This window comes from Manis pentadactyla, chromosome 2, assembly GCF_030020395.1.
Source record: "Manis pentadactyla isolate mManPen7 chromosome 2, mManPen7.hap1, whole genome shotgun sequence".
Lineage (NCBI taxonomy): Eukaryota > Metazoa > Chordata > Mammalia > Pholidota > Manidae > Manis > Manis pentadactyla.
The window spans coordinates 54,715,126-54,728,247 of record NC_080020.1 but is presented as its reverse complement, the minus strand read 5'-3'; the positions used below and the strand labels follow the sequence as shown (position 1 = coordinate 54,728,247).

The window sequence follows — 13,122 nt, the reverse complement described above, 5'->3', positions numbered from 1 at the left end:
TGGAAGGTACCTAGTTTATAGTTTTGACTTTGGAACTGTGCAACTTATTCTAATTATTAAAGTATCACTGATACACAATCTTATGGTTTCACATGAACAACATTGTGGTTTCAACATTCACCCATATTATCAAGTCCTCACCTCCCCTATTGCAGTTACTGTCTAGAAACTGGATACCTTTTTATATGCCTTTTTTAACAAGAAAAGCAAACCATACGAAGGACATTTTACTTGATAGCATTTTTTCCCAGGAACTCATAATCCAAATCTAATCCTGAGAAAAAGATCATATACACTAAATGTGGGACATTCTATGAAATACCTGATCAGGAATCCTCAAAAAATTTAAGGCCAGAAAAACAAGAAAAAGCTATCACAGACCAGAGGAGCATAAAGAGAACTGACAACTAATACAATCCTGAATTGGAAAAAGGACATTAACAGAAAAAGTGTACCAATGCTGATTTCAGTTTTGGCAAATGCATCACAGTAGTGAAAGATAATCAAATTAGGGAAAACTGAAAGTGAGTGAGGAATACACGGAAACTCTGTACTATCTTTGCCACTTTTCTAAGACTATTCCAAATGAAAAATTTATTTTTAAGAGAGTTTTAAAAAGTCAAAATCAAAAAATATGGTTAGCATAAAGTTAGGACCAATACAGATTTTTTTAAATTAGTAATAAGGGATAGACCAACAAATACAAAATGTGAATACTGAGATCCTGAATCAAACTAAGCTACTTCTGAGACAGATAAAACTGAACACAAAATAGATATTAAATGACTTAAAGGAAATTATTCTTCACTTTTTAGGTTATGAATATATTGCAGTTATATTTATAATGTGGTTTACATTATTTCTTAAAAGTTACTATCCATTTTAGATACATACTTTAGTGATTGTGGCTGAAATGACAGATCTAGAACTTGCCTTCAGATACTTTATCAAAAAACAAAAACTTTTGGTGACAGAGATAAAACAAAAAAGGCAGAATATTGGAAATTCTTAAAACTGGTTCAATGATACATGGGAGGTCCATTATATTATCTACTTTGTTTTGTATATGACAAGTGTCATAATACTAAGTGAAAATTTTAACATGACGATGTGTTCTAATGCTAAATTGTCTTATCCTAGATTTGACTCATCACTGTACCATTTATTATGTAGGTAACATTGGGCAAATTATCCAACCTCTCTGTATGTCAATTTCCCTATCTTTAAAATGAGGATAACATAGTATTTTTATATAACTCTTCTTCCAGAGTTGCCTAAAATGATTTGTCTCTGTGCAGTCAAAAGTTTTACACATCTAAGCTAGAATGTCTACTGTGCTTAAATTGTGAGCCTTGGGAAAACAATTGCCTTCCATTCACAACTACTCGTTCTCCTCCAGGGGTCTAGTTAGAAGAAAAAATATGTGTAAGAATCTCTGGCAAAGTGGAGTACAGCCTCTCTCTCACCTCATTCATATCAATTAAAACCTCTGGACATTATACTAAAAGCAATTATCTCAGGACTCCAAACGGTTAATAACAGATGAATTAGGGAGGTGAGCAAAAGCTGAAAGAATGACCAATAACAGGGATAAGCATCCTGAGTAATTTTTCCTTTGATCTCTCAGTATGGAACTAAGTATGACCCCAATGCAGAGCAGGCACAACCAAAAAAATACAGAGGGAGTCATATTTCTGGAGAGAGGATCAGAAAAATAGGCCTCTGCAAGACAGAGAATGTGAGAAGAGTCCTCATTTCTGGTTTTCCTTTCTCTCCCTTTTCTCTTTTCTCCCTACTGCCAATATCCCAAATGCAGCCTCAGTCACAGCACTGCAATGTGGCAGCTCTGTAGCCACCTAAAACCCAGAGACAAACCCTTCTTTCTGGCCAGCAGAACCAGCACAGAGGACTCTGTGGAACAAAGAGTACACAAGGAATCCCCATTATGTTTTTCTATCACTTCATCATGAAAGCAGTCCCAGTTATTCAAAACTCAGCAGTGCAGGTGGCTGTAATTTTGAAACTCCATGTCCTTCTTTCCAGCCATAGAACAACAAAAAGGGAAAGACTGTAAAGGAAAGATCAGAGAAGAGATCTGGAAAAGACGGTCCCTAACTCTGCATATGAAGTGACAAAAACCTGAGCTGACCACCAAGTTGCACATGCACAGAAGACTCACAGCAAAGTCCTTGAAAATTAAGCCAACATTGGAATCACAGGCCAAGGAAGGTAAAATAGAAATTTCAGTCTAAATATAACAGTGCTGAAACCTGGCAAATTTGATAAAGGACATGACTCTAAACATTCATAAGCTCAATGAACCCCATAGAATTAACTCGAGTCTACACAAGACACATTATAGCCAAATTGTCAGAAGACAAAGACAAAGAAGAACCTTGAAAGCACCAAGAGATAAGCAACTCATCACGTACAAAGAATCCTCAATAAAATAAATACTGGTTTCTTCTCAGAAATTAGGTAGGCCAGAAGGCAATGGGATAACACACTTAAAGTACAGAAATGAAAAGTGTCAATCAAGATACCTGGCAAAACAATCCTTCAAAACTGAAGGAGGGGTGGAGCCAAGATGGCGGCGTGAGTAGAGCAGCAGAAATCTCCTCCCAAAACCACATATATCTATGAAAATATAACAAAGACAACTCTTCCTAGAATAAAGACCAGAGGACACAGGACAACATCCAGACCACATCCACACCTGCGAGAACCCAGTGCCTCGTAAAGGGGGTAAGATATAAGCCCCGGCACGGCGGGACCAGAACACCCCTCCCCCCAGCTCCCAGCATGAAAAGAGTAGGCAGAGAGGGTGGGAGACCGAGGCCAGGACTGCTGAACACCCAGCCCCAGCCATTCGGACCAGAGAGCAGATACAGTGCATGCACGGGAGGCCCTGGATATTAGGGAAACAGGGCAGCAAGAACGGTGAGAGGGTACCGGAGACCTGGCATCGGAAGACATAAGAAAAGTGAGCAAACAATTTTTTTTTTTTTTTTTGCTGTTTTGTTTTGGCGAGCGCTTTTTGGAAGTCTTAAACGGATAGGGACCCCAATACTAGGGAAACAGGGCAGCAAGACCGGTGAGCAGATGCCTGAGGCTGGTACCGGAGAATAAAGAAAAACGAGCAGCCACTTTTTATTTATTCTTTTATTTTTTTAATTTTTAAAATTTCTTTTTTTTTTTTTTTTTTGTGGTCGTCGTTTAGTTTTGGTCGTTGTTTGCTTTTTGGAAGTCTTAAAGGGGCAGGGCAGGACACTTAATCCCGAGGTAGGGAATCCGGGGATCCCTGGTCACCCGAATCCCCTGGGCTGCAGGGAGCACAGACGCCCCTTACAGAGATAAATAGCCTCCCGGCCGCTCCAACCCAAAGCGACTCCACCACTTTGGAGCAGTGGACCGAGCCAGGCCACGCCCACAGCAACAGCAGAGATAAACTCCATAGCAGCCGAGCAGGAAACAGAAGCCCTGTCTGCGCGCAGATACCCCGCACAAGCCACTAGAGGTCGCTCTTCTCCCAGGAGAGGAGGGCAACAAACCAACAAGAAGGGAAGTTCTTCCAGCCGTCACTCGTTCCAGCTCTGCAAACTATTCGTATCACCATGAAAAGGCAAAACTACAGGCAGACAAAGATCACAGAGGCAACACCAGAGAAGGAGACAGACCTAACCAGTCTTCCTGAAAAAGAATTCAAAATGAAAATCATAAACATGCTGACAGAGATGCACAGAAATACGCAAGAGATATGGGATGAAGTCTAAAGGGAGATCACAGATGCCAGAAAAGAGATTACAGAAATGAAACAAACTCTGGAAGGTTTATAAGCAGAATGGATATGATGCAAGAGGCCATTGATGGAATTGAAACCAGAGAAAAGGAACGCTTAGAAGCTGACATAGAGAGAGATAAAAGGATCTACAGGAATGAAACAATATTAAGAGAACTGTCTGACCAATCCAAAAGTAACAATATCCGTATTATAGGGGTACCAGAAGAAGAAGAGAGAGGAAAAGGGATGGAAAGTAGCTTGGAAGAAATAATTGCTGAAAACTTCCCCAAACTGGGGGAGGAAGTAATTGAACAGACCACGGAAATACACAGAACCCCCAACAGAAAGGATCCAAGGAGGACAACACCAAGACACATAATAATTAAAATGGCAAAGATCAAGGACAAGGAAAGAGTGTTAAAGGCAGCTAGAGAGAAAAAGGTCACCTATAAAGGAAAACCCATCAGGCTAACATCAGACATCTCAACAGAAACCCTACAGACCAGAAGAGAATGGCATGATATATTAAATGCAATGAAACAGAAGGGCCTTGAACCAAGGATACTGTATCCAGCACGACTATCATTCAAATATGATGGTGGGATTAAACAATTCCCAGACAAACAAAAGCTGAGGGAATTTGCTTCCCAAAAACCACCTCTACAGGACATCTTACAGGGACTGCTCTAGATGGGAGCACTCCTAGAAAGAGCACAGAACAAAACACCCAACATATGAAGAATGGAGGAGGAGGAATAAGAAGGGAGAGAAGAAAAGAATCTCCAGACAGTGTATATAACAGATCAATAAGCAAGCTAAGTTAGGCAGTAAGATACTAAAGAGGCTAACCTTGAACCTTTGGTAACCACAAATTTAAAGCCTGCAAAGGCAATGGCAATAAGTACATACCTTTCAATAGTCACCCTAAATGTTAATGGACTGAATGCACCAATAAAAAGACACAGAGTAATAGAATGGAAAAAAAAGCAAGACCCATCTATATGCTGCTTACAAGAAACTCACCTCAAACCCAAAGACATGTACAGACTAAAAGTCAAGGGATGGAAAAACATATTTCAGGCAAACAACAGCGAGAAGAAAGCAGGGGTTGCAGTACTAATCTCAGACAAAATAGACTTCAAAACAAAGAAAGTAACAAGACATAAAGAAGGACACTACATAATGATAAAGGGCTCAGTCCAACAAGACGATATAACCATTCTAAATATATATGCACCCAACACAGGAGCACCAGCATATGTGAAACAAATACTAACAGAACTAAAGGGGGAAATAGACTGCAATGCATTCATTCTAGGAGACTTCAACACACCACTCACCCCAAAGGATAGATCCACTGGTCAGAAAATAAGTAAGGACACGGAAGCACTCAACAACACAGCAGAGCAGATGGACCTAATAGACATCTACAGAACTCAACAGCCAAAAGCAACAGGATACACATTCTTCTCAACTGCACATGGAACATTCTCCAGAATAGACCACATACTAGCCCACAAAAAGAGCCTCAGTAAATTCCAAAAGACCGAAATCCTACCAACCAACTTTTCAGACCACAAAGGCACAAAACTAGAAATAAACTGTACAAAGAAAGCAATAAGTCTCACAAACACATGGAGGCTTAACAACACGCTCTTGAATAATCAATGGATCAATGAACAAATCAAAATGGAGATCCAGCAATATATGGAAATAAATGAAAACAACAACACTAAGCCCCAACTTCTGTGGGACACAGCAAAAGCAGTCTTAAGAGGAAAGTATATAGCAATCCAAGCGTATTTAAAAAAGGAAGACCAATCCCAAATGAATGGTCTAATGTCACAATTATCGAAATTGGAAAAAGAAGAACAGATGAGGCCTAAGGTCAGCAGAAGGAGGGACATAATAAGGATCAGAGAAGAAATAAATAAAATTGAGAAGAATAAAACAATAGCAAAAATCAATGAAACCAAGAGCTGGTTCTTCGAGAAAATACACAAAATAGATAAGCCTCTAGCCAGACTTATTAAGAGGAAAAGAGAGTCAACACAAATCAACAGTATCAGAAACGAGAAAGGAAAAATCACGACGGACCCCACAGAAATACAAAGAATTATTACAGATTACTATGAAAACCTATATGCTAACAAGCTGGGAAACCTAGGAGAAATGGACAACTTCCTAGAAAAATACAACCTTCCAAGACTGACCCAGAAAGAAACAGAAAATCTAAACAGACCAATTACCAGCAACGAAATTGAAACAGTAATCACAAAACTACTAAAGAAAAAAACCCCCGAGCCAGATGGATTTACCTCGGAATTTTATCTGACATACAGGGAAGACATAATACCCATTCTCCTTAGAGTTTTCCAAAAAAGAGAGGAGGAGGGGATACTCCCAAACTCATTCTATGAAGCTAACATCACCCTAATACCAAAACCAGGCAAAGACCCCACCAAAAAAGAAAACTACAGACCAATATCCCTGATGAACGTAGATGCAAAAATACTCAGCAAAATATTAGCAAACCGAATTCAAAAATACATCAAAAGGATCATACACCATAACCAAGTGGGACTCATCCCAGGGATGCAAGGATGGTACAACATTCGAAAGTCCATCAACATCATCCACCACATCAACAAAAAGAAAGACAAAAACCACATGATCATCTCCATAGATGCTGAAAAAGCATTTGACAAAGTTCAACATCCATTCATGATAAAAACTCTCAGCAAAATGGGAATAGAGGGCAAGTACCTCAACATAATAAAGGCCATCTATGATAAACCCACAGCCAACATTATATTGAACAGCGAGAAGCTGAAAGTATTTCCTCTGAGATCGGGAACTAGACAGGAATGCACACACTCCCCACTGTTATTTAACATAGTACTGGAGGTCCTAGCCACGGCAATCAGACAAAATAAAGAAATACAAGGAATCCAGATTGGTAAAGAAGAAGTTAAACTGTCACTATTTGCAGATGACATGATACTGTACATAAAAAACCCTAAAGACTCCACCCCAAAACTACTAGAACTGATATCGGAATACAGCAAAGTTGCACGATACAAAATCAACACACAGAAATCTGTGGCTTTCCTATACACTAACAATGAACCAACAGAAAGAGAAATCAGGAAAACAACTCCATTCACAATTGCATCTAAAAAAATAAAATACCTAGGAATAAACCTAACCAAAGAAGTGAAAGACTTATACTCTGAAAACTACAAGTCACTCTTAAGAGAAATTAAAGGGGACACTAACAGATGGAAACTCATCCCATGCTCGTGGTTAGGAAGAATTAATATCGTCAAAATGGCCATCCTGCCCAAAGCAATATACAGATTTGATGCAATCCCTATGAAACTACCAGCAACATTCTTCAATGAACTGGAACAAATAATTCAAAAATTCATATGGAAACACCAAAGTCCCCGAATAGCCAAAGCAATCCTGAGAAAGAAGAATAAAGTAGGAGGGATCTCACTCCCCAACTTCAAGCTCTACTATAAAGTCATAGTAATCAAGACAATTTGGTACTGGCACAAGAACAGAGCCACAGACCAATGGAACAGACTAGAGAATCCAGACATTAACCCAGACATATATGGTCAATTAATATTTGATAAAGGAGCCATGGACATACAATGGCGAAAGGACAGTCTCTTCAACAGATGGTGCTGGCAAAACTGGACAGCTACATGTAGGAGAATGAAACTGGACCATTGTCTAACCCCATATACAAAAGTAAACTCAAAATGGATCAAAGACCTGAATGTAAGCCATGAAACCATTAAACTCTTTGAAGAAAACATAGGCAAAAACCTCTTAGACATAAACATGAGTGACCTCTTCTTGAACATATCTCCCCGGGCAAGGAAAACAACAGCAAAAATGAACAAGTGGGACCATATTAAGCTGAAAATCTTCTGTACAGCAAAAGACACCATCAATAGAACAAAAAGGAGCCCTACAGTATGGGAGAATATATTTGAAAATGACACTTCCGATAAAGGCTTGATGTACAGAATATATAAAGAGCTCACACGCCTCAACAAACAAAAAACAAATAACCCAATTAAAAAATGGGCAGAGGAACTGAACAGACAGTTCTCCAAAACAGAAATACAGATGGCCAACAGACACATGAAAAGATGCTCCACATCGCTAATTATCAGAGAAATGTAAATTAAAACTACAATGAGGTATCACCTCACACCAGTAAGGATGGCTACCATCCAAAAGACAAACAACAACAAATGTTGGCAAGGCTGTGGAGAAAGGGGAACCCTCCTACACTGCTGGTGGGAATGTAAATTAGTTCAACCATTGTGTAAAGCAGTATGGAGGTTCATCAAAATGCTCAAAACAGACTTACCATTTGACCCAGGAATTGCACTCCTAGGAGTTTACCCTAAGAATGCAGCAATCAAGTTTGAGAAAGACCAATGCACCCCTATGTTTATTGCAGCACTATTTACAATAGCCAAGAATTGGAAGCAACCTAAATGTCCATCGATAGATGAATGGATAAAGAAGATGTGGTACATATACACAATGGAATACTACTCAGCCATAAGAAAAGGGCAAATCCTACCATTTGCAGCAACATGGATGGAGCTGGAGAGTATTATGCTCAGTGAAACAAGCCAAGCAGAGAAAGAGAAATACCAAATGATTTCACTCATCTGTGGAATATAAGAACAAAGGAAAAACTGAAGGAACAAAACAGCAGCAGAATCACAGAACTCAAGAATGGACTAACAGGTACCAAAGGGAAAGGGACTGGGGAGGATGGGTGGGTAGGAAGGGATAAGGAGGGGGGAGAAGAAGGGGGATATTAAGATTAGCATGCATGGGGGGGGTGGGAGAAAGGGGAGGGCTGTACAACACAGAGAAGGCAAGTAGTGATTCTACAACATTTTGCTATGCTGATGGACAGTGACTATAAAGGGGTTTATAGGGAGGACCTGGTATAGGGGTGAGCCTAGTAAACATATTCATCATGTATGTGTAGATTAATGATACCAAAAAAAAAAAAAAAATAGGCAGTTCCTTTGTGGTGACCTCCAATGAGTTCTACGCAAGGGTATAAAGGGCATATAAAAGTGTAGGCAAAGGGTCTGTTTGTGTTTACACAGAAGATCAAAGCCTAATTTGGCTACCCCAAAAATCAACTAAGATACGATATGAAAAAGAACTTCCAACATCAGCACTCTCTGGAAAACTCATGCCAGAAGATGATCATCAAAAAACCCCAACAAAGATCCATGCACTGCTATGGTGTAGATGCACTCATCCCACCAGTTCCTGGACTTGCCATGGGAACGAAGAAGGAGACATCTAAGCTGGCCTGTGTATACAGTAAAACAACAAATTTGACTGGATCTATACTGTTGGAACTCAACCAAGAATTAGGAGAAGTGCAAATTGTAGCGCTCCAAAATCTTACAACTACAGACTATTTACTGTTAAAAGAACATAAGGGATGTGAACAGTCCCCAGGAATGGGTTGTTTTAATTTGTCTGATTTCTCTCAGACTGTTCAAGTTCAGTTGGACAATATCCACCATTTCATAGATAAGTTTCACAAATGCCTAAGGTGCCTAACTGGTTTTCTTGGTTTCACTGGAGATGGCTGGTAATTACAGGTATGCTTAGGTTACGTAACTGTACTCCTATTATGTTAATGTGTGTGCACAATTTACTTAGTAGTTTAAAAACTATACATGCTGAAGTTACTCTACAAGTAGATATGTCAAAGAAATAATCAATCTCCCCAGGTTTTCTTCCGCCTGCTACTTCTATAGCTTTTCTTCTTCCTTCCTAATTACAACCCTTAAATAGAATTCGTGCCATATATCGAATTTACTGAGTATCATAATTCTTCCAAGGGGTAAAGACACCTCAAGACAAATACTGGGCATAGAAGCCACAGGGCATAAATATGCAAAGAAGTAAAAAGCTAACCTTTTCAAACAATAAGGCTTCCCTCTCACTGATCAACTTTAAATTTCCCTGTATGGCCCTGGAAGATGACTGGTTAGCCAGAGACAGGTAAGATTCCTCAAGGGAGGAACAACCTAAGACAGGCACAGTCTCAGGGGGGCCATCAGGTGAGAAATTGGGGATCAACAGAGGTGAGGCTTAGAACCTCACACCCCCTGTTCTGAGAGAAACCTTCTGCATACGCGGATGTTTTATTGCCCTTGTCTAGCTTGGATTAACACATAGTCTACAGGCACACACCTGATCATCTACATTTGCTCTCTTACAACACTAAACTATGTTTTCTACCTTTATATTGTATCTACCTACCACTTCAGCATTTTATTAAAAATAGTAATAATAAAGGGAGAAATGTGGTATCCACATATAAATCAAGTATAAAAATCAAATGAGTATTCATATTTGAACTGACTCTTTATAGTTCATAATGCATGAGCAAAACCGAAAGTTTCTGTGATGACTGCCCTTGTACTGTTCACCATGTAACTTATTCACTATGTAAGAATTTGTTCTCCATGTAAGAACTTGTTTGTTATGCTTCAGAAGATTGGAGACTGACGAAAATTAGGCTTGGGGTGGAGTAATGATTGTGCATTGAGCACTGAGTCCCCTATACAGAATTTTATTGTTGTTAACAACCATTTGATCAATAAATATGAGAGATGCCCTCACAAAAAAAAAAAAAAAAGTACACACTTAAAATTGTAAAATAAATAAGTAACCGGGATGTAATGTATAGCATAAGGAATATAGTCAAAATATTGTACCAACTTGGTATGGCGATAGCTGGTACCTAGAATTATCATGTATATAAATGTTGAATCACTGTGTTGTACACCTGAAAAAAAAAAAAAAAGAAAATGACACTCAAAATCAAAAAAAAAAAAAACTGAAGGAGAAATTAAGATACTTCCAAATAAACAAAAAACTGAAGGAGGTTGTCACTACTAGACCTGACTACAAAAATGCTAATGGGGGTCCTTTAGGATAAAATGAAAGAACATTAGCCAGTAGCTTGAAACCACATAAAGAAATAAAGAACAGTAAAGGAAGGCATTTAAGAAGGTAAATATAAAAGGCAGTATTAATGTATTTTTGGCTTATACTCTTCTTTTTCCTATATCGATCAAAAAGACAACTATGTAAAATAATAAATTTATGTTGACAGACACAAAACATATAAAGGTATAGACTGTGACAATAAAAACCTAAGCACAAGAACAAAGTTTTATATACCATTTTAAACACCAAACTAAATTGGTATTTGTAGTGTAAGTACCTTAAGCTTTTCTGATGATAATGTATCTGAATTAAGCTTCTGATTGTCAAGACTTCAAAACACATCTATCTAGTAAATAAATTATTACCAATCTTATTAATAAAATGATAAATAAACAAACAGATGGATGACACAGGTAGTAGCAAAACCACCACATAAGGAACTAGGCTACCTCCACTCTAGGAAGTCCCTATTTCGGAAAGCCCTGGGTAACCTAGATAACTGACCACTTGAGTGACACCAGTTCTCCCTTCCCATGATCTAATTTATGCTCTTATCCTTTAAATTAGCCAATAAGGAGTAAACACAAAAACCTTAAGAAACCCTTCGGCCCTATGTGCCATATACTCTCAAGGATCTGTGAGTAAAAAATCTTGTTCCTCCAAGTTCCCTGATTATTGCTGAAGTGCTTTCTGAGATCATAAGAACCAAGAAGAGCTGGCCCAGCCATACATCGGGGCACCAGTGGGAGAAGAGTCTGTGGAGCTTGCTATAAGTGATGTATGCCTAGGCATTTCTGACCAAAGGTGCTACCATCAATAGGCTCAGGACCAATGAAAGTTTTCAAACTAGATTGCTATAAATCATGGTATTAATTATAACCCCCAGGCAAATACTAAGAAAGCAATATACAAAAAGAAAGGAGAAGGAATCAAAGTAGTACACTAAAAAATATCTAACACAATGGCAGAATTAATAAAAAATAAAAGACCCAGAGAAAGCAAAATGCCAGAAACCTTTCCTTATCAGTAATTACATCAAATATAAGAACATTAAACTCTCCGATTTAAGAGAATGTAATGGGGAAAACACACATACACACAATCCAATTATATGCTGTCTACAAAAGACTCACTTCAGATTCAAAGACACTGGTTAAAAGTAAAAGGATGGAAAAACGTTCTATTCAAATAGTAACCAGAAGAGAGCTGGAGCGTCTGCATTAATGTCAGACAAAATAGGCCTTAAAACAAAAATTGTTACAAGAGACCAAGAAGAATTACAAAATGATCAAAGGGTCAAATCCATTAAGATACTACAATTATATATCTATCTATCTATATATATATATATATATATATATATACACACACACCTAACACAGACAAAATATAGTAAAAAAACTGGCAGAATTGAAGGGAAAAAATAAACAATTCTACAATAATGCTTGGAGATATCAACACTCCACTTTCAATAATGGATAAAATAACCAGACAGAAGATAACAAGGAAACTGAAGACCTGAACAACACTTAAACCAACCAGCCCTAACGGAGATTTATAAAACACTCCACCTGAAAACAGAATACACATTCTTCCCAAGTGCACATGGACCATGTGTTAAGCCACAAATCACACCTCAATAAATTTTAAGATTGAAATCTTACATAGTATCTTCTCTGACCACAAGGGAATGAAATCAGAAATCAAAAACAGAGGGAAATCTGGAAAGTTTACAAATTTGTGGAAATTAAATAACATAACTGTAAACAATCAATGAGTAAGAGTAAATCACAAGGAAAAGTAGAAAATACTTTGAGATGAGTGAAAAAGAAAAGAGAAGATACCAAAATTTATGGGATATGGGTGTGAATAACTATGAGTAAAAAAATCTCAAATCAATAACCCTAATCTTCCACATTAGGGAACTACAATAAGAAGAAAAAACTAAACACAAGCCAAGCAGAAGGAAGGAAATTAAAATCAAAGCAGATATATGTGAAATACACACCAGAAAAATAATAGAATCAGTGAAACAGTAAGTTTGTTCTTTGAAAAGACCAACAAGATTGGCAAACCTTTATTTAGCCAAAGAAAGCACTGTTTAGAAAAACAGGAACAAAACATATTTCTTGTACTTTTCTAACCATGCAGCCATAAGATGAAGCCATTATTTCTTCATCTGTAATTTAAAATAATTTCTCATAATTAAAATTCAAGGTACAGCAAACTAATGAAATCACAACTATTACTACATAGTGTTACTCTATCATAAAGTCAGGTATTATGAAATTTACACAAGAATAAGCTTTATTCTA

General features: G+C 37.9%; 1 protein-coding gene across 6 annotated transcripts in view; it reads right to left on the bottom strand.

The window, feature by feature from the left end:
• Positions 1–13,122, bottom strand: part of FBXL17 (F-box and leucine rich repeat protein 17) — a 602,098-nt gene that overhangs the window by 582,538 nt on the left and 6,438 nt on the right. The gene's annotated exons all lie outside the window — the stretch shown is intronic.